This window comes from Furipterus horrens, unplaced genomic scaffold, assembly GCF_987537825.1.
Source record: "Furipterus horrens unplaced genomic scaffold, mFurHor1.1.pri manual_scaffold_11, whole genome shotgun sequence".
NCBI classification, from domain to species: domain Eukaryota; kingdom Metazoa; phylum Chordata; class Mammalia; order Chiroptera; family Furipteridae; genus Furipterus; species Furipterus horrens.
In genome coordinates, this window is record NW_028327181.1 from 25,080,362 (window position 1) to 25,104,006 (window position 23,645).

Here is a 23,645-nt window from a genome sequence, read left to right on the forward strand (position 1 = left end):
TGGTCCCTCCAGGAGCAAGCACCCCTTCCCCTCTTCTTCCCCCACAAGCTTGATTGCATCTCCTAAACTCTACAGGTCCCCGTGGAACTTGCAACCAGAGGAGCAATGGGCAGAGGCAGTTCGTTTTGGTCGAACCCCAAGACGGAGTCTCCAAGGCTCCCTTTTCTCTGATTCCTGGTGAGCTAACGCAGCCTCACCTAGGCTCACTTCTTTTCTATAACATTTCCAGAGAGCCAAGGGAGCCCCGCTAGGCTCTCTTTTTGCTTCCATTACCACAAGCCCTTCCCCATTTCGCGGTCCCTAGCTTTAATAAATGCACTTTCAGAAATCACCCGGACTTGTGCTGTGAAATCTTTCCTACCCGAAGTCAAGAGCCCACACTCTACTGGGCAGCCCCAGGCAGACTTGCTCAGGGCCAGGTCCCCTTCCAGTAATAATAATATCACACGACAAGGGCTTCCTATTGTTCTTAGAATAAAGTCCCAAACCTTTAGCATAACTCTCACAACACTGCACAATCTGGGTCCTTTCCATAGCTTCAGCTTCACCTCGCATTATACTCTTTCAAAGAACATGCCAGTCACAGAATTTTATTTTTCACATTGAAAATGCCACTCTTTTTCCTCTAATGCACATATTCCCTCTGTAAAGAAATAGTTCATCTCTTAGCTAATTCCTAATATATAATTGATATATAATTCATATACCATAGAATTCACCTATTTTAAAAAGTATACAATTCAATCAATGGCTTTTAGTGTACTCGCAGAATTGTTCAACCACCACAATAAATTTTTGAACACTCTCATCACCCCAAATAAAAACTCATACACATTAGTAGTCTCCTCACCCCACAACTCCTCAGCCCTAGGTAACCACTAATCTATCTACTTTTTCTGTTGCTACAGATTTGCCGATTCTGGACATTTCATATAAATGGAATTCAGATATCTTGACTACAACTCATTCAAGCTCACCTTCCCCTGACTCCCCAGATTACCTTAGGTCTCATGGTATATATTCTGAGAACCCCCTGTAGTTTTCTAACACTCTTCTAATTACCACTGTAATTCTAATGACTTTTGTCAGTCATCACTGTAATTCCAGAGCCTAGCACAGTGTCTGGCACATAATAGGTATTTGATAAATGTTTAATGGATGAATGAGTTGATGATGAAATAAATGATAGTGGAAGCCAATTTTATCAGCTTGTAGAATGGCAGTTTCCCAAGACTTCAGGGGAGAAGGTTGTGCTCCAATGAACTTACCCATTCCTGTGCAAGATGCTTGAATAACCAAGATTGATGTCCATGCGTTTGATTTCTGAAAACTCTAGATTTTAAAGGTGTAACTATTGAAATATAACTCATTTTCAGAAGGGGAAGTGGTGGTTTATTTTATTTATGTTTTAGAGAGAGAGAGAGGATGGGGAGGGGTGAGAAAGAGAGAGAGAGAGAGAGTGAGAGAGAGAGAGAGAGAGAGAGAGAGAGAGAGAGAGAGAGAGAGAGAGAGAAAGAGAAAAAGAGAGAAAGAGAGAAACATCTATTTGTTGTCCCACTTACTTATGCATTCATTGGTTGATTCTTGTATGTGCCTTGACCGGTGATAGAACCCTCAACCTTGGCATATCAGGACAAAAACTAACTTAGCCACCTGGACAGGGCATATATATATATTAAAGGAAGAGGGCAGTGATTTGACTGACTTTTTTGCCTGTATCTTCTCTCAGCCCCACTTCCCCACCAGCCACAACGCTATTTTTCTTCCCTTTCATAGGATTCACAAACTTCTCAAAACTATTATGGTTTTTTATTTTTGCACCTTCTTTACTTTTCAGTCCTTTTCATTTGATTTTCCCTGCACTCTACCAAAATGTATCTCTTTAAAGTCAGGAAATACTTCTATGTTGCTGATCCAAAGAATATTTTTCATCCTCATCCTACTGGACTTTTGAGCAGCATTTGGTCTTATTGAGCTCTCCCTGCAGCTTGAAGCTCAGTATCACCTGTCAAATTGTTAGAAGTGTAAATTCTTAAATCATACCTAGCCCTATGAATCAGAAGCTCTGGGGTTGGGGCCTAGCGATTTGTATTTGATAAGCTCCCCATGTAATTTGGATTTATGTTCACGTTTGAGAACAATGCCTAGGTAATCCCATTCACTCATATAAACTCTGCAAGCTATTGATTCTTACAAGCCTGCAATGAGCACAGGTGTCTCTACCCAGCTCCAGATTTACCCATCTCACTGCCTCCACTTTGGTTGGTTGTCTGAGAGATACCTCAGACTCAACAAGACCAAAGTAGATTGATGGCCTTCTTTTGTAAACATGGTTCATGCTTATTATTTTCTAAATCATGGAAGGTAACACTTGAAGTCTGATATACTCCCTGACGCCTTCCTTCAACTCATCCTTGCCAGATATCCAATTTATTATTAACTTATGTCCATTTTACATTCCAAATTTCTTTTAAAAAACAACCTTTTAACAGTGGAGAATTTCTTTTTTTAAAAAAATTATATTTTATTGATTATGCTATTACAGTTGTCCCAATTTTTCCCCCTTTGCCTCCATCCACCTAGCACCCCCCATTCCCTTAGGCAATCCCCGACCATTGTTCATGCCCATAGGTCATGTGCATAAGTTCTTTGGCTGCTCCATTTCCTATACTGTACTTTATACCCCTGTGACTATTCTGTAACTATCTGTTTGTACTTCTTAATATCTCATCTCTCTATCCATTCCCCCTACCAGCCTCCTGTCTGGCAAACATCACAACACTCTCTGTGTCCATGATTCTTTCTCTGTTCTTCTTGTTTTCTTAGTTTGTCTTTTTGATTCAACAGTTAATGGATATGTATTTATTGCTATTTTATTGTTCATAGTTTTGATCTTCTTTTTCTTAAGTAAGTCCCCTTAGCATTTCTTATAATAATGATTTGGTGATGATGAACTTCTTTAGTTTCATCTTGTCTGGGAAACTCTTTATCTGCCCTTCAATTCTAAATTATATCTTTGCTGGGTAGAGCAATCTTGGCTGTAGGTCCCTGCTTTTCATGACTGGACATTTTTTACCAATCCCTTGTAGCCTGCAAAGTTTCTTTTGAGAAATCAGCTGACAGTCTTATGATAACTCCCCTGTAGCTAACTGACTGCTTTTCTCTTGGTGCTTTTAAGATTCTCTCTTTATCTTTAACCTTTGGCATTTTAATTAAGATGTGTCTTGGAGTGGGTGTCTTTGCATTCAACTTGTTTGGAACTCTTTGTGCTTCCTGACTTGCATGTCTATTTCCTTCAGAAACTTAGGGAAGTTTTCTTTCATTATTTTTTCAAATAGATTTCCAGTGTCTTGCTCTTTCTCTTCTCCTTCTGGCACCCATATGATATGCATGTTGGAATGTTTGAAGTTGTCCCAGAAGCTGCTTACACTGTCCTTGATTTTTTGGATTCCTTTTTCTTGTTGTTGTTCTGATGTTTTGTTTATTTATTTTTTTTGCTTCCTTATATTCCAAATCATTGATTTGATTCTCAGCTTCATCCACTCTACTGTGTTTCCCTATAAATTGTTCTTTATTTCAATTAGTGTATCATTCGTTTCTGACTGGATCTGTTTTATGATGTTGAGGTCCTCACTAAGTTCATTGAGCATCCCTTTTTAAAAAAAGTATATTTCATTGACTATGTTCTTACAGATGTCCCAATTTTTTCCCCTTTGCCCCACCCCTCCACCAAGTACACCAGAGATCCCCACTGCCCCTTAGTTCATGTCCATGAGTTGTGCATGTAAGTTCATTGGCTTCTCCCTTTCCTATACTATTCTTAACATCCTTATGTCTCTTTTGTTCTTACCAGTTATGCTTCTTGATCTCTGCACCATTTCCCCCTTTCTCTCCCTTCCCCCTCCAAACTGATAACCCTCCAAATGATCCCCATACCCATAATTCTGTTCCTGTTCTGGTTGTTTGCTTAGTTTGTTCTCGGTTTTGGTTTCTTAGTTTCAGTTATAGATAGTTGTGAGTGTGTTGTCATTGTACTGTTCATGGTTTTGATCTCCTTTTTTCCCTTAAATAAGTTCCTTTAACATTTTGTGTAATAAGGGTTTGGCGATGATGAATTCCTTTAGTTTTACCTTGTCTGGGAAGCACTTTATCTGCGCTTCCTTTCTAAATGATAGCTTTACAATATAGAGTAATCTTGGTTGTAGGTCCTTGCTTTTCATCGCTTTGAGTACTTCTTGGCAGTTCCTTCTTGCCTGCAAAGTTTCTTTTGAGAAATCAGCTGACAGTCTTATGGGATTTCTTTTGTAAGTAACTCTCTTCTTTTCCCTTGCTGCTTTTAAGATTCCCTCTTTATTTTTAACCTTTGGCATTTTAATTGTGATGTATCTTGGTGTGGCCCTCTTTGGGTTCAACTTGTTTGGACTCTCTGTGCTTCCTGGATTTGTATGTCTATATCCTTCACCATATTAGGGAAGTTTTCTTTCATTATTTTTTCAAATAATTTTTCAGTTTCTTGCTCTTCCTCTTCTTTTGGCACCCTTATGATTTGGATGTTGGTACTTTTAAAGTTGTCCCAGAGATTCTTAATTTTATCCTCATTTTTTTCCAGTTTTTGTTTCTTCTTTCTGTTCTGGGTGAATGTTTATTTCTTCTTTTTGTTCCAAATCATTGATTTGAATCCCGGCTTCCTTCTCATCACTGTTGGTTCCTTGTATATTTTTCTTTATTTCACCGGGTATACCCTTCACTTCTTCCTTTATTTTGCGGCCATACTCAGTCATTTCTCTGAGCATGCTGATCATCAGTGTTTTCAACTTTGCATCTGATAGGTTGGCTATCTCTATTTTATTTAGTTCTTTTTCTGGGGTTTTGTTTTGTTCTTTCAGCCAGGCCATATTTATTTGCCTCCTCAATTTGGCAGCCTCCCTGTGTTTGTGTCTGTGTATTAAGTAGAGCTTCTTTGACTCTATGTCTTGGTAGTGTAGTCTAGAGGCACAATCTCCCTTATCACCCAAGCTGGGTACTCAAGGAGCATCCTTTGTGTGGGCTGAGTATACTCTCCTTTTATATTTGAGCCTTGGTTGCTTTTGGCAGAACAATGGGAGGAATTCATCCAGGTTAGTCAGCTGTAAGGATTGGCTTGTGACTAATGACCAACAACCCCTGCCCTCTGTGGAGGATCAGTTGTGCAAAAGCAGGGTGGTGGTGCTCCAACAAGGTCTGTAGCTGTCCACTGGGTGTGCTGGCCCTGGGGTTTACTGGGTGGTGTAGGCCAAGGTCTGCCACCACCTGTGTCCCTGCATGGTCTATAAAGCAATCTGAGATGGTTACTGTTTGTGCTGGGTTTGGAGATTCCCAGGCAAAGCCAAGCTGTGACTCTAGGCTGGCTGCTGCTAGTGCTGGGCCTGGGGCTACTTAGTAAGAGGTATGTGGGGATGGGGGCTTTGAGGCCCACTGTTGCTTGTTTGATAGAATTTAGGAAGTTATGAAGCATGAGCCAAGACCAGCCATTTATTCGGAAAAGTTACCATTAACAATTTGGATGGGGTCTGTAAGTTGGGTGGGACCAGATCTCAGGGGATCTCCAGAGAGGGCAAACAGTGATAGCCAGGTTGATGGAGTCTCAGGCATGGCACCTGCCTGATGGTTCTGTGGCTCTGTTGGGGGAGGGCTCAGAAAAGAGGCTATGGCTTCTGATTGCCTTTCTCTCTGGGAGAAGGCTGTCCTCCAGCTCCTGCCTTGATGCCAGACACTTCAGGTCCTCTTTGTATACCACTGGTGCTTTTCAAGCTGCTACCCACTGCTAGAGTTCAGAGGAAGTTAGTCTGAGTGGATGAATCTGTGTGTGGGTTCTTTAAGGGGAACTGTTTGAGACTCCAGCAGTTTATTCAACCGACTTAATCCTGGATGGTTTTTACAGCCAGAAGATATGGGGAGTTATCTTCTTGGCACTGGAGCCCTGGGTTGGAGGGTCTGGTGTGGAGGTGGGACTCCTTGCTCCAAATTTTTATCCATTACATATGGGTGTGGGCCCAGCCTGTTTTGTGTCTCTGCCCCTCCTACCAGTCTGGATGGATGCAGTTTTTTAATCCCATAGTTGTCGGACTTCTATTCAACTTGATTTCTGATGGCTCTGAGTGATGGTTGTTCTATATTTTAGTTGTAATTTTGATGTGGTTGTGCAAGGAGATGAGCTGTGTTTACCTATGTTGCCATCTTGACCAGAAGTCTGATTATTTTTGAGAATTTAAAACATGTAAAAAATAGAAAGAAGAGTTTTAAAAAATGTTTTGCCGCAATCTCCCTGGTGTACTTTTACATGTTCCTTCATCCTCTATGTTTTCTGTAAATTGGTCGTAAGATCTAGAGGTGTTATCAGATTAAAACTTAATTTTTGGAAGATATCTTCATAGGTGGCTGTGTATTTTTCCATTAAGATACATAAATGTGCGCTTGTCTCTCTTTTTGTAATGTTAAATACTAATGATGAATAATGCCTGGATTAATATGTTCATTAGGACTTAAAATAGTGATATAATTCTATCATTCTTCATTTATTAGCTGCAATGTTTTTACAAGGGTAATTGGCCCTCATCAATTATGTGATTATTAGTGGTTTAGTTTATGTAAGAAAGCAGAATAAATACTTAATTCTTTCCCTTTTATTAAATATCTCACAACCCTGTCTACTTATTTCATTTTCAATCTTTACCATCCTGATCAAAAATCCTTAAGCTAACTTCCAAGATCTTGAATCTTTAGTATCTGACTCATCTTGCAAGGTCCTGAATGATTTTGTCCTTCCTGCCTATTTCTCCTGTCTCATTTTATGCCACTTTCCTCTTCCTTTTCTCATTATATTCAAGCTACAATGACCTTTTCTCATTTCCTAAGTCATCAAGGTCTTTCCCATTTCAGACCCTTTGTTCATCACCCCTCTACCTGATAAGCTTTCTCCAAGGTCCTCTTCCCTTACTAACTCTTATATTGCTTCTTTTGTTTAAATTTAATTTAAATGTTATTCTTCAATTACAGTTGACATTCAATATTACATTAGTTTTAGGTGTACAGCATAGTGGTTAGACACATATAACTTACAAAGTGATCCCTCCAATAAATCTTCCACCCACCTGACACCATGTGTAGCTAGCTATTGCAATTTTATTTTTTTGCCATCAGTAAGAAATTTATTTGCATTAAAAAAATCTAAATGCTGGCATTGTCCAGAAAAACTTAACAGATTTATTCATAGTTGTTATAAAGTTGCACTGCTGAGCGTTGTTCACTGAAACATTTTGACTTGCGTTAATGCTTTATGTCCCCACATTTATATTAAAAAATTCAGATATAAATGAAAATGAAAAAACTGTCAATACCTGTTTTCTATCCCCAATTTTCCACTTCCAGTCATATATTTAGGTACCTTTTTGACCCCATGGTAAAAATATATTTAACATTCAGAAATACCAATAACAAGAAGAAGAGAATTTTGGTTTTAAAGAATGAAATGTTTCCCATCATAGTGGATTCCTAAGCATGTTCTCCATGTATGCAGTGTGCTAGCTGGATGACATTTGGCATAATTGTTACATGTTTGGCATGAATACACAGAGGTTTGTGTCTTTAAAAAGGTCAACCAGGTAGGCCTCACTTGCATCTGCAAAGCACCAATAGCTGCACTCTGGAAGCACAGTCTGTTTTGAAGTCCTGAGCAATTCCTCACACCAGACGCTGGGAGGGAAGTTAGTGAATCAGAAATTCAGTGGATTTCTGATAACGTCTAATTTTATGGAGTGCCAGGGTCCCAGGCCTGTAATGATGAGGTTTCTTCACCCCTCCAGCAAAGGGTGTGCTCTTCCAAGCGGCTTTGGTAGCCAGTTGCTTCCTCCATGCCTTACGGCTGGTATGGTGACTTCTTTACTTACCCCCTTGTCCTTAGGGTGGAGCTCAGCCAGCTAGAGGTGGTGCTGCAGTTAGAGAGATGCTATTACAATGTTATTGACTGTATTCCCTAAGCTGTCCTTTACAGTCCATGACTATTTTGTAACTACCAATTTGTGCTTCTTAATCTCTTCATCTTTTTCACCCAGACCCTGAATCCCCTTCCCATCTGGCAACCATCAGTTTGTTCTCTGTATCTCTGAGTTTGCCCCTGACTTGCTGGTTTGCTTTTATTTTTTTAAGACTCCACGTATAATATTATATTAGTCTGTCCAACCTATTTCACTTATTGCAATACCTTCTAGCTCCATTCATGTTGTCACAAGTGGTAAGACTCCATTCATTTTTTATGGCTGAGTGACATTTCATTGCTCGTGTACGGACCACATCTTCTTCATTCACCTTTTGATTGGAGCATTTAATCCATTTACATTTAAAGTGATTATTGATAGGTATGTAGTTATTGCTTCTTATTAATTGTTTTCTGATTGTTTTTGCAGTTATCTGTTCCTTTCTTATTCTCATACTCTCTTCTCTTGTATGTTAATGACTTTCTGTAGTGTTGTTTGGATTCCTTTCTCTTTATTTTTTGTATATTTCCTGTAGATTTTTGGTTTGTTGTTATCATGTGCTTCATATACTCCAAGCTGTTTATAGCAGTCAATTTTAAGTTGATGATTGCTTAGGTTCAAACACATTCAATAATCGCTATCATTTTTACTCACTCCCTCCACGTTTATTTTTTGTCATTAGTTTTTACTTATTTTGTGTGTTTGCGTTTTAATTTTTGTAATAGCTTTAGTGTTGGTTGGTCCACTGCTTTCATTATGTGTTTGCCTTTGTTAGAGAATTTTTCTTTGCAATATTTTTTATTCATATTTTTGATTGATTTTTTTCTTCTTAAAAAAAGTTTCTTTAACACTTCTTGTAACAGTGGTTTGGTAGTGATGAACTTCTTCAACATTTTCTTGTCTGGGATTACATTGTTTTCCTAAGAAAGACTAGACTGGTATTCCAATTATAACTTCTCACATCATCTTCTACTTATCTTCCATGGCACATCTCATGGTTTGTACTTACGATTATTTACGTGATTATTTATTTAATATTTGCTTTCTCCACTGAACTATAAGTACCATGAAGGCAGGGACCATGTGTGTTTTGGCACCATTTTTTCCTTCTAAGGTCAATTTAATATTTGGAATACAGGCATACCTCATTTTATTGTGCTTTGCTTTATTATGCTTCACAGATGTTATGTTTCTTACAAACTGAAGGCAAGTTTCTCCACCACCAAAAAGATTATGACTTGCTTTATTGTGATACTTGCTCTATTCTGGTGGTCTGGAACAAAACCCACAATATCTCTGAGTATGCCTGTATAATATATGCACAAAAAAATACTGAATTGAATAACATTGAATTGAAGTAGGACTGGAAAAAATACAATCAAGAGTAATGATAACTAATATTTATTGAGTTTATGCTATAGTTCTAAATTCTATTATTCACTACAACACTAGGCAGTAGATTATTATAATTCTCTCTCCTTGACAGATAAGGAAACTGGAGAGAGGTTTAGCTATTGCCCAAACTCACATGAATAATAAATGTCAGAGTCAGGATTCAAATCTAAGCAATTTGGCTCTAGAACCCAAATCAAGAGGTTAAAATCCTAATATATTGCAATCTGTAAGAATATACTACACAAATGTCTATATTGGAGAAGAACAGACCTCAATTCTTTGGGTTCTAAGTTCAAAACTTCCAGAGAAGGAGCTTATTGGCTTAGCTCAGGTTGGGTACGTGTCTGTAAACCAATGAACTGAAATCAAGGCAATAGGTGCTTAAGCCCATATAGCATCCATGTCAGATATGTTGATGCTGAGAGGCAGTTTCTAGGAGAAGGGAGAATGCCAGGTAGACAGTAGAGCACACACATATTTCTTCCAATAAATCCAATTTTATAAATTCCCTCTAACATAATGTAGTTTGCTCACATAGAACCAAAGATATCTTGCCTCCTCAATGAGAAACTGTTCAAAAATTCCACTAGCCAATTAATTAATCTCTGATACCCAGGATCTCTGTTGATCAGGCCTCCATGTGGCTGCACTCAATTTTGCAACCTATGGGCTAAATGACAAATTTAATGACCCTCAAAACAATAAAGTCATAATCTTTTGCAAAGGTTCTAAATAAAGTCAGCTCCTACCATGTGATAAATGACTTGGGGATGATGGGAGCCTCCAAGACCCTTATGAGGCAAAGCTGAGGCCATAGAAAAGAAAGTTTCACAGACCAAACTATGAAGCTCAAATCACAGAGTTTATTTAAAAAACAAAAACAAAACAAAAAACAGCAAGAAGGAAAGGGAAAGAGGTTGGATAGAGTAATACATTTGTAATTTTTAATCCTTACCCAAGGACATGCTTATTGATTTTTAGAGGAGGGGAAGGAGGGAGAAAGACATCTACATGAGAGAGAAACACCAATCCATTGCCTCTCTTACATGCCCCAAGTGGGGACCAACTCCTAGACTAAAGGTGCCCTGACCAGGAATTGAACTGCAATCTTTCAGTTTATGGGACAGTGCTCCAACCAACCAAGCCACATTGGTCAGGGTAGAGTGATACATGCTGGATGAGTTACAAGTCAGGTGGAAGAACCATACTACCTGAGTCTGGATTATACAATGTTCCTATACTTGTTTTTTCCCTGCTTTGTCAGCTTCCCTGTCTGATGGTGGGGGCTATGGGGATCAGAGTTGAGGTCTGAATGGACTAAAGGTGTGTGGAGCCAACACACATACTTGTCTATTGAAAAGATACAGGGGCAAATAGCTCATCAATTAGCTTGATGAATAGTTGTAAATTTCATCTACATTTCTTGGGCATAGGGACAAATGGGGCCAGAATGGTATCATTTATGGGTGGCTGATTTAAGACCTCATAATCTCAATGTTTAATATACCTCATGCATATTTAGTGATCATGAATATTGGTATGCCTTGGTCCTTCCTTCCCTTTCTATCTAGTTCAGAACATGCATGCCCCACTTATTTTTATATCTCTCCAACATGCCTCACATGCCATTTCCTTCTATACTCAGTTTATTTAGCCTCCTCATTTTAACCTTATTTTCTACAGTAAAATGGAAAATTATTAAATAATACAACAAGCACATGTTACAAATGTAAAAATCATGTATAGTGAAAATTACCTTTGGAGATCTCTTAAATTACCCATGAAGCACAATATGTAGTATTTATAAGCCATGTTGGAGGCTGACGTGCTGTCTCTGAATAATTCCATCCCGGTGGGTTTTCCCTCCAGTGTTGGAACAGATCGCTTGTTTTTCTATGGAGGAAGTTGTTGCTTTTGTTTTGGGATTTTAGACCTGCATTCAGACTGCGGAGGTGGGGTGGGTCCACCTCATGAGAGGTGCCCAGAAACTGAGACCAACCGAGGAAATGACAGATTCCAGTCTTCCATCTCCTGTTTATTATACGCTGTCATTCACCAAGTAAACTGGTGCTTAGTCTTCTCTCTCTTAATACCATTTGAACTCACATGAATAAAATGTGTATATGTTGCTCTTCTAGAGTACGACTAATAGAAAATGATGAGAGACAAATAGGATATCCATAACTTAAAAAATAAAAAGAGCCCCTTTAGAAAAAAAGGAAAGTGAAAGCAACATATCGTGGGAACTAGTACGGATCTTATATCTTGCTGTAGGAGGTGAGTAAAGTAGATCACAGGACCAGCAAATTCCCTAGGCACCTGTTAGATCACGCCTTAACGATGGAATGAGTTCAGTATGTCTGCCCCAGGTTCTGTCCTGGAGAATTTTTCTTGTTTGTACCCCATGCGGCCATCCCCGAGAAAGAGATGGGGGAGAGTCCTCAGCAGTGCACTCTTTGTCGGTGCATACATTTGGGCTGGGGCTCATCTTAGGGGTTGAGCAATGGTCACAACTCACTTTGCAAGAATTCAGTTCTTTTTTTTTTTTGTTTGTTTGTTAGTTCTCCTTTAAGAGAGTTCTCCTTTAAGGGGCATTGGTATGCCTTGGTCCCTCCTTCCCTTTCTATCTAGTGGTTAACTTCCTATTGCTGTCATTTGGAGGGGGACAGTGTTTGTTAATAACCCAATCCAGAAATCACTTGAGGTTGGGAGTGAGATATAGTGATTTGCCAAACTTGTAACAGATGATCATCTTTGTTTTTCCCCCCTAATTCCCATTAATTAATTTATTTAAATTTTTCTTAAATCTATTGGGGTGACATTCGTTAATAAAATGATATAGGGTTCAGGTGTACAACTTGGGCACCCCCAAAGTCTAGTGTCCTTCTGTCACCATTTATTCCTCCCTTTACCCTCTTTCACCTCCTCCCACCCCCTTTTCCCTGTGGTAACCGCCATGCTGTAGTCTGTCTATGTCAGGTTTTTTCTTTCTTTCTTGTTTTTGCTTAATCCCTTCACCTACTTCATTCACCCAGCCCCTCCCCCAACACCCTCCCTTCTGACACCTGTCAGGCTGTTCTCTGTATCGATGAGTTTGTTTCTATTTTGTTTTATTTTGTTCATTACATTCCGCATGTAAATGAGGTCATTGGTATTTGTCTTTTTCTGGCTGGCTTATTTCACTTAGCATAATACTCTCTAGATCCATCCACACTGTTGCAAAAGGTAAGATTTTCTTTTTTATCAGAATAGTATTCCACTGTGTAAATGTACAACAGCTTTTTTATCCACTGCCTACTGATGGGCACTTGCGCTGCTTCCAAATTTTCGCTATTGTAAATAGTGCTGCAGTGAACATAGAGGTGCATATCCAGGGGTAGGAAAAAGTAGGTTTACAGCTGTGAGTACATGAAACAGAGTTTATTCTTGTATTATTGTTTATTCTTGTATTATATATTTTTCCATATGAACAAGTGTAAGCCATGTCTGACCACCTTGCATGCTATCAAATCAGTGTTGGGGGTTCCTTTGGATATACTCTCAGAGGTGGAATTGCAGAGGATCACCTTTGGATCAATGAAATATTGCCCATTGGTGGGTAATAAAGAAATAGAACCCCCACAATAGCCACCTAGATGGGGAGATGGGGAAAAGGGCTTCGCAGTTCCCTGATGTGTGTTCCTAATGCTGGCTGGTAATCATGCATCCTCCTAGTTAATTCATTCTTTTGCTTTCCTCGATGACTATTTCCTAACATCTCCTCTGTCAAACCTCCAAAGTCTTCTCTGCTCGCGCTCATAATTGATGACAGCTACAACAGTAATTACCACACATGTAATGGCTTAAAACATCACCAATGTATTACCTTAGAGTTTGATAGGTCACACATTTGACACAGGTCTCACTGGGCTAAAAATCGAGCCCTGTAGGTAGGGCTGTGTCCCTTTCTGGAAGCTCAAGTGAGAATCCATTTCCTTGTCCTTTCCAGCTTTTAGAGGCCACCTGCATTCCTTGGCTTATGGTCTCTTTCTAAGTGTCGGGTCAGCAACTCTCTGACCCTTCTTCATTGTCACATGTCACTCTGACCCAGTCTCCTGTTTCTCTCTTCCACATTGGTTTTAACAGCTGCATTGAAGATATAGTGCACATACTGTACAACTCACCCACTTAAAGTGTACAGTTAGTTCTCCAGGGAGGACATACACATATGGCCCATAGACAGATGAAAAGATGCTCAATATCACTAGCCACCAGAGAGATGCAAATTAAAACCATGATGAGACATCACCTCACACCGGTCAGAATAGCCGTCACCAATAAATCAGCAAACAACAAGTGCTGATGGGGATGTGGAGAAAGGGGAAACCTTTTGTGCTGTTGGTGGGAATGCAGACTGGTGCGGCCACTGTGGAAAACAGTATGCAAATTCCTCAAAAAATTAAAAATGAAACTGGCTTTTGATCCAGCAATCCCACCGGTGGGAATATATCCTAAGAATCCTGAAACACCAATTCAAAAGAATTTATGCACCCCTATGTTCATAGCAGCCCTGTTTACAATAGAAAAGATATGGAAACAGCTTAACTGTCCATCAGAAGATGAGTGGGTAAAAAAGCTGTGGTACATTTGCATAATGGAATACTACAGAGCAGTAAAAAAGTAAGGAATTCTTATCTTCTGTAACTGCACAGATGGAACTGGAGAATATTACGCTAAGTGAAACAAGCCAGTTGGTGAAAGACAAATGCCATACGATCTCACTTACAAGAGGAATGTAATGCACAAAATAAACTAATGAGCAAAATAGAACCAGAGGCATAGAATCATGGAACAGACTGACAGCTGTAAGGGGGTGGGGTGGGGATTGATTGAAAGAAGGTGAAGGGATTAGTCAAAGAACATAAAGGAATGACTCATGGACGTGGACAATGGTGTGGGGATTGACTATGGGAGTGGGGGTTGGGCTGGGTGGAAAAATTGGGACAACAGTGATAGCATAAACAATAAAATATTTAAAAAATAAAGTGGACAATTATATAGTTTTAGTATATTCATGGAATTGTGCATTTTTCACCACCACCAATTATAGGCCAGTTTTTATTATCCCTAAGAGAAACTGTACATTTCAGCAGTCACCCTTCATTCTCTCCACCCCCAAACCCTGGCAACCACTACTCTATTTGCTATGGATTTGCCTATTCTGGACATTTCATATAAATGGAATCATACAGTATGCTGCTCTTTTGTGCCTAGTTTCTTTCACTTAGCATGTTTTCAAGGTTCATCCATGTTCTATCATGTACTAATATTTTATTCTCCTCTTCCACTTAAAGAAATCATTTCAAATCCTTACCTGAGAATGTGTTTATTGATTTTAGAGAGATAGAGATAGAAAGGGAGAGCAAGTGAGAGAGAGAGAGAGAGAGAGAGAGAGAGAGAGAGAGAGAGAGAGAGAGACAACAATGTGAGAGAGGAACATCAATTTGTTGCCTCCTGCATGCACCCAGACTGGGGATCATACTTACAACCTGGGTATGGGCCCTGACTAGGGATTGAACCCACAACCTTTTGGTGTACAGGAGATATTCCAACCAACGGAACCACCCAGCCAGGACTCTCCTCTTCAACTTGTAGGAACTCGCACAATTAGGTTGGATCTACAGAGATTATCAAGCTTAATCTTTCGATCTGAAGTCATTGCCCTTAATCACATCTGTGAATTCCCTTTGGTCATATAAGGTAACATAGTCCAGGTGTTAGAACCTGGACATCTTTGGAGCGCCATTTCTCTGTGTACCATAATAATCACACTTCCAATTTCAGAGAGAAAAGAAAAGCAGTAAGAAGAGAATTGATAGAATTTATTACCAAATCTTACCACACTCCCCTGTGTGTAAAACCACGGACTCTGACTTCCTTCCTGTTAGGGTAGTTGAAAAACTCAGGATCCCAGCACTTCCTTTCAGAGTCTGTCCCTCCCTCTGCAGCTAGCAAAAGCTTCACTACCACTAGGTGCCACACCCTGCACTTCTTACTTGGTGACACTGATGGAGCTATCCCATCCCCTATTTTCTGCTCTAGCATTTTCCTTTTTCCTGGATCATTCCTACTGACATAAAAGGAACTTGTAAATTTTCCCTTATTAATACAAAACCTTTTCTTGGCCCCCTTTCCCTCTCCTGCTGTTGACCCATTTCTCTGCTTCCTTTTACAGCAAAACTTCCTGAAAGATAGTCTGTCTTCTTTCCAATTTTTCTCTTTAAATTCTTTTTTTGCATAAATTTACATAACAGAAAAAAACCATTTTAAGTATACAATGCAGTGGCACTAAGTACATTCACAATGTCGTGCAACCATCATCATGCCAAGAACTTTCTAGAATTTTTAAATAACCCCAAACAGAAACTCTGACCCATTAAACAATACTTTGATTTCCACACTTATCCCCACCACTGGTAACCATTTTACTCTCTATGTCTATGAATTTGACTATTCTAGACACCCCATGTATTGTAAATGGAATCATGCAATATTCTTCCTTTTTGTGTAAAAAGTGCTTATTTCACTTAGTATAATGTTTTCAAGTTTCATCGTTTTGTAGCATGTATGAGAATTTCAATCCTGTTAAAGGGTGAATAAAATTCCATTGTCTTTGTACATCAGGCTGTATTTCTCCATTCCTCTGTTGGTGGACACTTAGTTGTTTCCACCATTTGGTTATTGTGAATAACACTATTATAAACATTGGCATACAAGTATCTGTTTGAGTGAACTCTTAAATCCACTCTGGTTAGTCTTTCACTCCCATTGCTATGCCCAAACTGCTTTTGTGAAGTTCATCAATTATCCCAGGTGGCTATACCCAATGGTCCATTCTTCATCCTATCTTATTCAGGACATTTGATGGAGTTGATCATTACTTCCTCCTTGAAATATTTTCTTCCCTTGACACCTGGGACACCACCACACACTCACAGTTTCCCTCCCACCTCCCCAGACACTTTTTCTTAGTCTCCTTTGCTTATCATCTTCACTGCCCTCTCCTCAGTCCTTGCATCTATTCTTTTTTCTATCTGTACTTACTCCCCTGGTAATATCATCTGGTCTTATGACTTTAATATATGTGAACAACTTCCAAATTTATATCTCCAGCTTGGACCTCTCTTTTAGCTGTGAATCTCCAACAATCTACTTAACATTTCCATTTCAATATCAAGTGGGCATCTTTGATATAACATCTCCAAAACTAAATTCCTGAACATCCTTATTCTTCCTGCTGAAACCTGGTCCTCCCAGTATTTCTTAACTAGTTTGATGGATCTCTAGCCTTCTAATTGCTTAGACAAAAATCCTAAATCATCTTTGAAACCTCTCTTTCTCTCCTACTTCACATCCAGTCTATTAACAAAAACTGTTGGCACTTTAAAATATATATAGAATTTGAGGATTTCTTAAGGAAGACAAATGCCATATGATCTCACTTATATGTGGAATCTTTAAAAAATATTTTACTTATATTTAGAGAGAGGGGAAGGGAGGGAGACAGAGAGGGTAAGAAACATTGCTGTGTGAGAGACTGATTGACTCTTGCACGCCTCCAACCAGGGCCTGGCCCACAAACCAGGCATGTGCCCTGACTGGGAATTGAACCAGCAACCCTTTGGCTCACAGGCCAGTGCTCAATCCACTGAGCCACACCAGTCAGTGGAATCTGGGCTATCTGTGAAATCTTAAAGGCAAGCAAACAGGAAGCTCATAGATAGAGAACACTTTGGTGGTTGCCAGATGCCAGGCCTGGGGTGGGCAGAATGGGTGAAGGGGATCAAAAGTGCAAACTTCCAGTTATAAAATAAATATGCATAGGGATGTAATATACAGTATGGGGACTATTGATAATACTGTATCGCATATTTGAAAGTTGCTAAGAGAGTAGATCTTAAAAGTTCTCATCACAAGAAAAACTTTTGTAACTGTATGGTGACAGATGTTAACCAATGTCATTGTGGTGATCATTCTGCAATATATACAAATATCGAATTATGTTATATGTCAGTTTTTAAAAAAGATTTTATTTATTTTCAGAGAGAGGGGAAGGGAGGGGAAAGAGAGGGAGAGAAACATCAATGCGTGAGGGAAACATCAGTTGGTTGCCTCTCACACACCTCCAACCAGGGACCTGGCCCACAAGCACGTGCCCTGACAGGGAATCGAACTGGCAAACTTTTGGTTCACAGGCTGGTGCTCAGTCCACTGAGCCAGGGCTACATGTCAACTTTATCTCAATTGAAAAACTGTTGGTGCTTCAAGTTTCATGCAGAATTTAAGCATTTTTCACTGCCTTCTGTGCTACTGCCTTGAGACAAGCCACCAGCATCTCTTGCCTGGATTATTTCCAAAGTCTCCAATCTAGTCTCCCTGAGTCTACGCTTACTTTTTTTTTTTCCTAGTCAATTGTTAACATAGCAGCAGAGTGAAGCCATTAAAATGTAAGTCTCTGATGTTATCCCACTACTCAAAACTCAGCAAAAGCTTTCCACTGAGCTCCAAGTGAAAGTCAATGGGCTGGGAACGGCTCACAGGGCCCTACACACGGGGGCCCTTATTATGACAGTTCTCTGACCTTAACCCCTGAAGCTCTCTACCTCACTCGCTTCTGCACAGCCATCCTGGCCTTGCAGCTTTTCTCAAACACAGCAGGCATATCTGCCCCTCAGGACCCTACATTTTCTATTTCTTCACCCCCCTCGCTATCTTTTCTCAGGTGTCACTTTTCAGTGAGACCTGTCCCAATGACCCTATTTAAAATTGCAGCCCGGCCAGCATTTCACCTTCCTCCATTGCACTCATCACTTTTTATAACACAGGCTAATTTACTTATCACTTTTTCTTCCCAGGAGAATGCAAACTATTCAGGGCAGGGATTTTTATTTCTTTTGTTCATGGATGTAACCAGAGGACCTAGAACACTGCCTGGCACACAGCATGTATGCAAAAAATTTTGTAAGATGAAGACCAAATTTGATGCAAGTCATATGAGGTCAGTAAGACTGAGTCACCTCATTGGCTGCCTAAGTTGATGGTGAAGGCACCTGATACTCTCAATGTTTCTATTGAAATAGGAAGCAAAGGCACCTGCTGGGAGCAGGGTCAAAGTTGAGGTACATGGCTTGAGGAGAAGGCTACGGATTTGTAAGAACAGTTGTGGGAAATGGAAAAGGCAGCATCTGAAAGGCTCCCAAGGCTAACAGAGGTTGAAGAAAATATATTTGTGAATATGAATCTCAGATTTTTTCTAGACTAAGAATAGCTACTTTTCTTGCAAGTGTCAAGAACTGCACTAAGTGCTTTTCCTTCATTATTTTATTTTACCTTCACAATCACTCTGAGAAAATTGTTATTATTTACATTTTTGTTGGAGAGAAAATGGAGGTTTAGATAAGTTTAAATAGTTTGTCTAAGGTTACTCAGCTAGTAAGCGGCAGAACTGGGATTTAAATGTAGCTGTTTTACTCCAAAGACCACACTTTCATTGTGTACTATGCTTCTCATGGGTGTGGTATAGGAAAGGGGCTGTTCAGACAAATCCAGTCTTGAGTGTTTCTGAGGTGAGTGAGGCAGAATGAAAGAGTTCTACAATGTTAGGTTGTAGGAAGTAGAGAGGTTGAATGGTGTGCTGTGGATTCTAGGCTGAATAGGGATTGTACCAAAGCCACGAATGGAGTAGGGTTTCCAGAAGCAAATAGATTAACAAAGGAATTAGAGGTATGAATAAAGTGGCAATGTAGGGGAACTGCCAGTTTTAGCATCATGGAAGAATGAGCCAATGAGGATCTCTGCTACCCCTTCTCACTGAAAAGATATAGACATAAAATACGGATCTGTATACCTGATGCATCAGCCAGGGGTATAAAGCAGTATATATATATTCTAAAGGCTAAGTGCTGGGCTTCTAGCACCTGCATAAGGATAGGAGATATTGCCTTAATATAGAACAAGGCAGGAAGCTGGAACTGAGATCCTTAAATCAAGCCAGGGCTCTGGTAGAGTTACCTCTTAGTGAAAGTGGGAACTAGAAGCTTTCCAGGAAAGTAACAAGGAAATGTATTTTTGCCCTATATTCATATTTTGGATCTGAAATTATCCTATTCCTATTAATGAGAACCTTGTACAGATTGTAACCCTAGACAGTGAAATTACTTTTGTGCCTGAAATATGCAAATATAAAGCCACTATGTATCACAATTCCATAATCCAGGAGACTCACATGGGAAAACGAATCCTCATTGAAGATGAGCTCATGGTCAAAATTTGAAGACACATGGGAAATAACACATAATGATATTTTCAGATACAGTAGAATTAGAAAACTGAAACCTTGTTTTCATAGAAAAGTTTTGAAAAGATTATAAAATAAGTAGTTTACAATGTTCAAGGATATGAGAGAAGACATAGGAATCATAAGGAAAGAACAGGACCCTGTGAAAACAGACCAGATAGATTTAAAAAGAAACCAGATAGAACTTCTAGAAATAATAACATTTTTATTAAAACTAAATAAGGGCACTTCCGGCCAAGATGGAGGCGTAGACAGACACACTGCATCTTCCTCCACAACTAAGAAGGAATACAACTACCTCAAAACTAGAAACAACCAGAAGTTCCAGAAAATCAAACTGCAAGGAAGTCCAGCAAACAAAGATATAAAGAAGAAATACTCATCCAGACAGGTAGAAGGGGTGGAGCCGGGATGGAGAGGATGCGGTGTGGTGATAGCAGCAGTAGCGGCAGCAGAGGGTTGGCAGAAAGCACAGTCACACATTTTAAAAAGTCAGGAGGGACACCTGGGGAGCATTCCCAGCTCTTTACCAGACCTCGCAGCTCATGGTCGCAGCACTGGGGAAAATCAAGCCTCATTGCTTCTGACTGTGCAGACCAGTGGGGGTTGGGGTGGAGGCAAAAACTGCCAGTCTCTCAGCAGAGTCTGATTGTTTAAAGGGCCCCCATGGGCCTAGAACATCCACAGACCCACCCACTGTTGGAAGGACGGCCAGGGTAGCAGCTAGAGGGGCACCAGTCTGCTGCGGAAGTGGGAGAGGTGCCTAGAAAAGGGGCGAGTTCTGGGCGGGCGACATTGTTCCCTCTCGGACCTCTCCCCACATATAGTGCCACAAAGTGGTGAAACAGGTTGCCATGTACTGACAAATATCTAAGGCTCCACACCTTACAACATAACAGGAGCGACAACCCTACCTGGGACGCAGAGGCAAACAAACACAGGAGCCTGTCAGAGGAGACAGAGAAGTATGGCCCAAAAAGAGGAACAGATCAAGGTTCCCGTGAGAGAACTAAGTGACGAGGAGATAGCCAACCTCACAAATGAGGAGATAGACAACCTAACAGATGCAGAATTCAAAACACTGGTGATAAAGATGCTCACAGGCTTGACAGATATGCTTGAGTATAGCAAACGCATAAGAGTAGAAGTGAAAGCTATGCTAAGTGAAACGAAGGAAAATCCACACAAAACCAATGGAGAAGGGAAGGAAACCAGGGTTCAAATCAATGACTTGGAACATAAGGAAGAAAAAAAACCCAAAAAACAAAACAACCATCAACCAGTGCAGAATGAGGAAGCAAGAATTGAAAAAAATGAGGAAAACTTTCCCAATTTTGTGAAGGAGATGGACATACAGGTCTGGGAAGCATGGAGGGTACTGGGCAAGCTGGACCCAGAGGGGACCACACCAGGATGCATCATGATTAAGATGCCAAAGGTGAAAGATAAAGACAGAGTCCTAGGGACAGCAAGAGAGAGGTAGAGAGTTGCCTACAGGGGGGTGCCTATAGGACTATCAGCTGACTTCTCAGAGGACACTTTGCAGGCAGGAAGGGACTGGCAAGCAGTATTCAATGTGATGAAAGGCAACTTGCAACCAGTATTACTCTATCCAGCAAAGCTATCATTTGGAATGGAAGGGCAGATGAAGTGCTTCCTAGACAAGGTGAGGCTAAAGGAGTTCATCATCACCAAACCATTATTATATGAAATGTCAAGGGGACTTACTTAAGAAAAAGAAGATCAAAATTATGAACATTAAAATGACAATAAAGTCACACCTATCAACAACTGAATCTAAAAAATAAAAACAAAATCCAACTAAGCAAACCAGAATAGGAACAGAATCATAGGTATGGGGATCATTTGGAGGGTTATCAGCTGGGAGTGGGGAGGGGGAGAAATGGGGAAATGGTGCGGGGATTAGGAAGCATAATCGGTTGGTACAAAATAGACAGGAGGAAGTTAAGAATAATATAGGAAACGGTGATGCCAAAGAACTTACATGCATGACCCATGGACATGAACTAAGGGGGCTGGGATTGCTGGAGGGAAGTGGGGTACTGGGCAGAGGGGAGCAAAGGGGAAAAAATTGGAACTACTGTAACAACATGATCAATAAAATATACTAAAAAAAAAGTAGAGTTGGGTGCAACTACTTCCCCATTTTCCCAGCATTTACATTGCTCTGTAATCCTGTGTTTGTATATCTGCTTCATCACTGGTCTATGAGCAAGAATTCCATTTTTAACTCAGTATTTTATGCAGCAGGACAGGTTTTGTGATATAGAATGCACTCTATACTAATTTGTTGCATGAATGAAAGAGTGACTAAATAAATTTGTCCATAATCACACAAATGGCAGAATGAAATTCTAACTCAAAGATTTTTTATTTTATTTTTCACTCCCAATCAGTCATTTTCTCCTTATATATGATATGATGCAGTTCCTCAGAAATCCTGCAGATAGAATTCACCTGCTAGAAAGATGAATTTCTGTCAGCAGTGGAAGGAAAGAAGAACAGATATGGGGAAAATCGATGAATGCCTATTACAAAAAACAGAATAGTGCATACTAGCACTTGTTTTATTTTTATTTTATCTTGCTTTTGTTTGTTAGCTACTCTTTTCTGATTATTGACAAGATTTCCAAAGGATTTATCTCAAATATAAAAAAGTGACTTAGGTTTTGATTTGCCATAGGCAAGATACGTACCAGAAGCCTTTCCTTCCTTCAGTAGAAAAACCAGTTTGAAAGCTTCCAGATTTATCCATTAACAGGTTTGTTCTCATAAGCCTTAGTACATGCAAGGTTGAGTGGGCAACTGCCCATATGGTTTGATTTTGATGTCATATGGAGGAGCTGCTCCATTCCTTAAATTACCCTGTGGTGGAAAGAATATACTTACTTCTATAGTGAAATTGTACATTTAGACACCAATTCCTTTAACTTCAGGCAAATTCTCCTTTAAATTCAGTGGGCTCTTCAATTTATATCTGTACATCAAGCACTTTCCCTAAATTGTACATGTAAACTGCCATCTATTTCTGTTCTATACTCACCTCAAATGCAACATTTCCAAATAGGATTGATCTCTCTTGTCCAAGACCTGTTTCTTCATCTGCGTTTTTCATTTCAGTGAATTGTATTACCATTCACCAAATTTCCCAAGCTAGAATCCCAAGAGTCTTCCTGAGACCCACAACCAACAAGTAATTTAGTCTTCTGAGTCATTATCATGAACACTTTTTTGATTTGGCTAGTCTCCATGGCCATTGCCAGTGCCTTGTCAGGCCCTGCATCAGTTCTCACTTGTATGCTTGGGGAGGCAAGCCCCCCATCTGTCCATTCTCCAGAGGTAGCCAGGGAGGTCTATTTTAAAGATAGAGCCGATCGCATGATTCCTGTGCTGAAATCTTATGTAATGGTTATTTATAGGATAAAGTACAAAATCCCATATTACATGAAATATCCATTTTATGCACTTCATCTAGCTCTACAATATTCGCCTTCCTTTATGTGCCCTACCCCCACCAGTTTATCATATTTTCCCAATCTGCTCATATTGTCTTTACTGTGCCTTTTGCCTGAGAAACCTTTTCCCATTTTTCTCTGGCTAATTCCTATCTGTTGAGACTCAGCTTAGTCACTAACATCCTGTGGAAATTGTTTCCAGATATTTGATGTCTGAGCTAAATGCTCCTACCTATGTGCTTCATTAATTCCTTATACTTACCAATATCATGGTACTTATCATGTGGTTGTCTGTTAATTTTACTTCCATGCCTTTCCAAGAAGTGAAGTCCTTTATGACAGGAAGCTGACATTCAGTAAATTTTGGTTGAATAAAGGGAAAAAACTAAATGACACTTAATGCATGGTTTGAGAGGGCTATGAAAA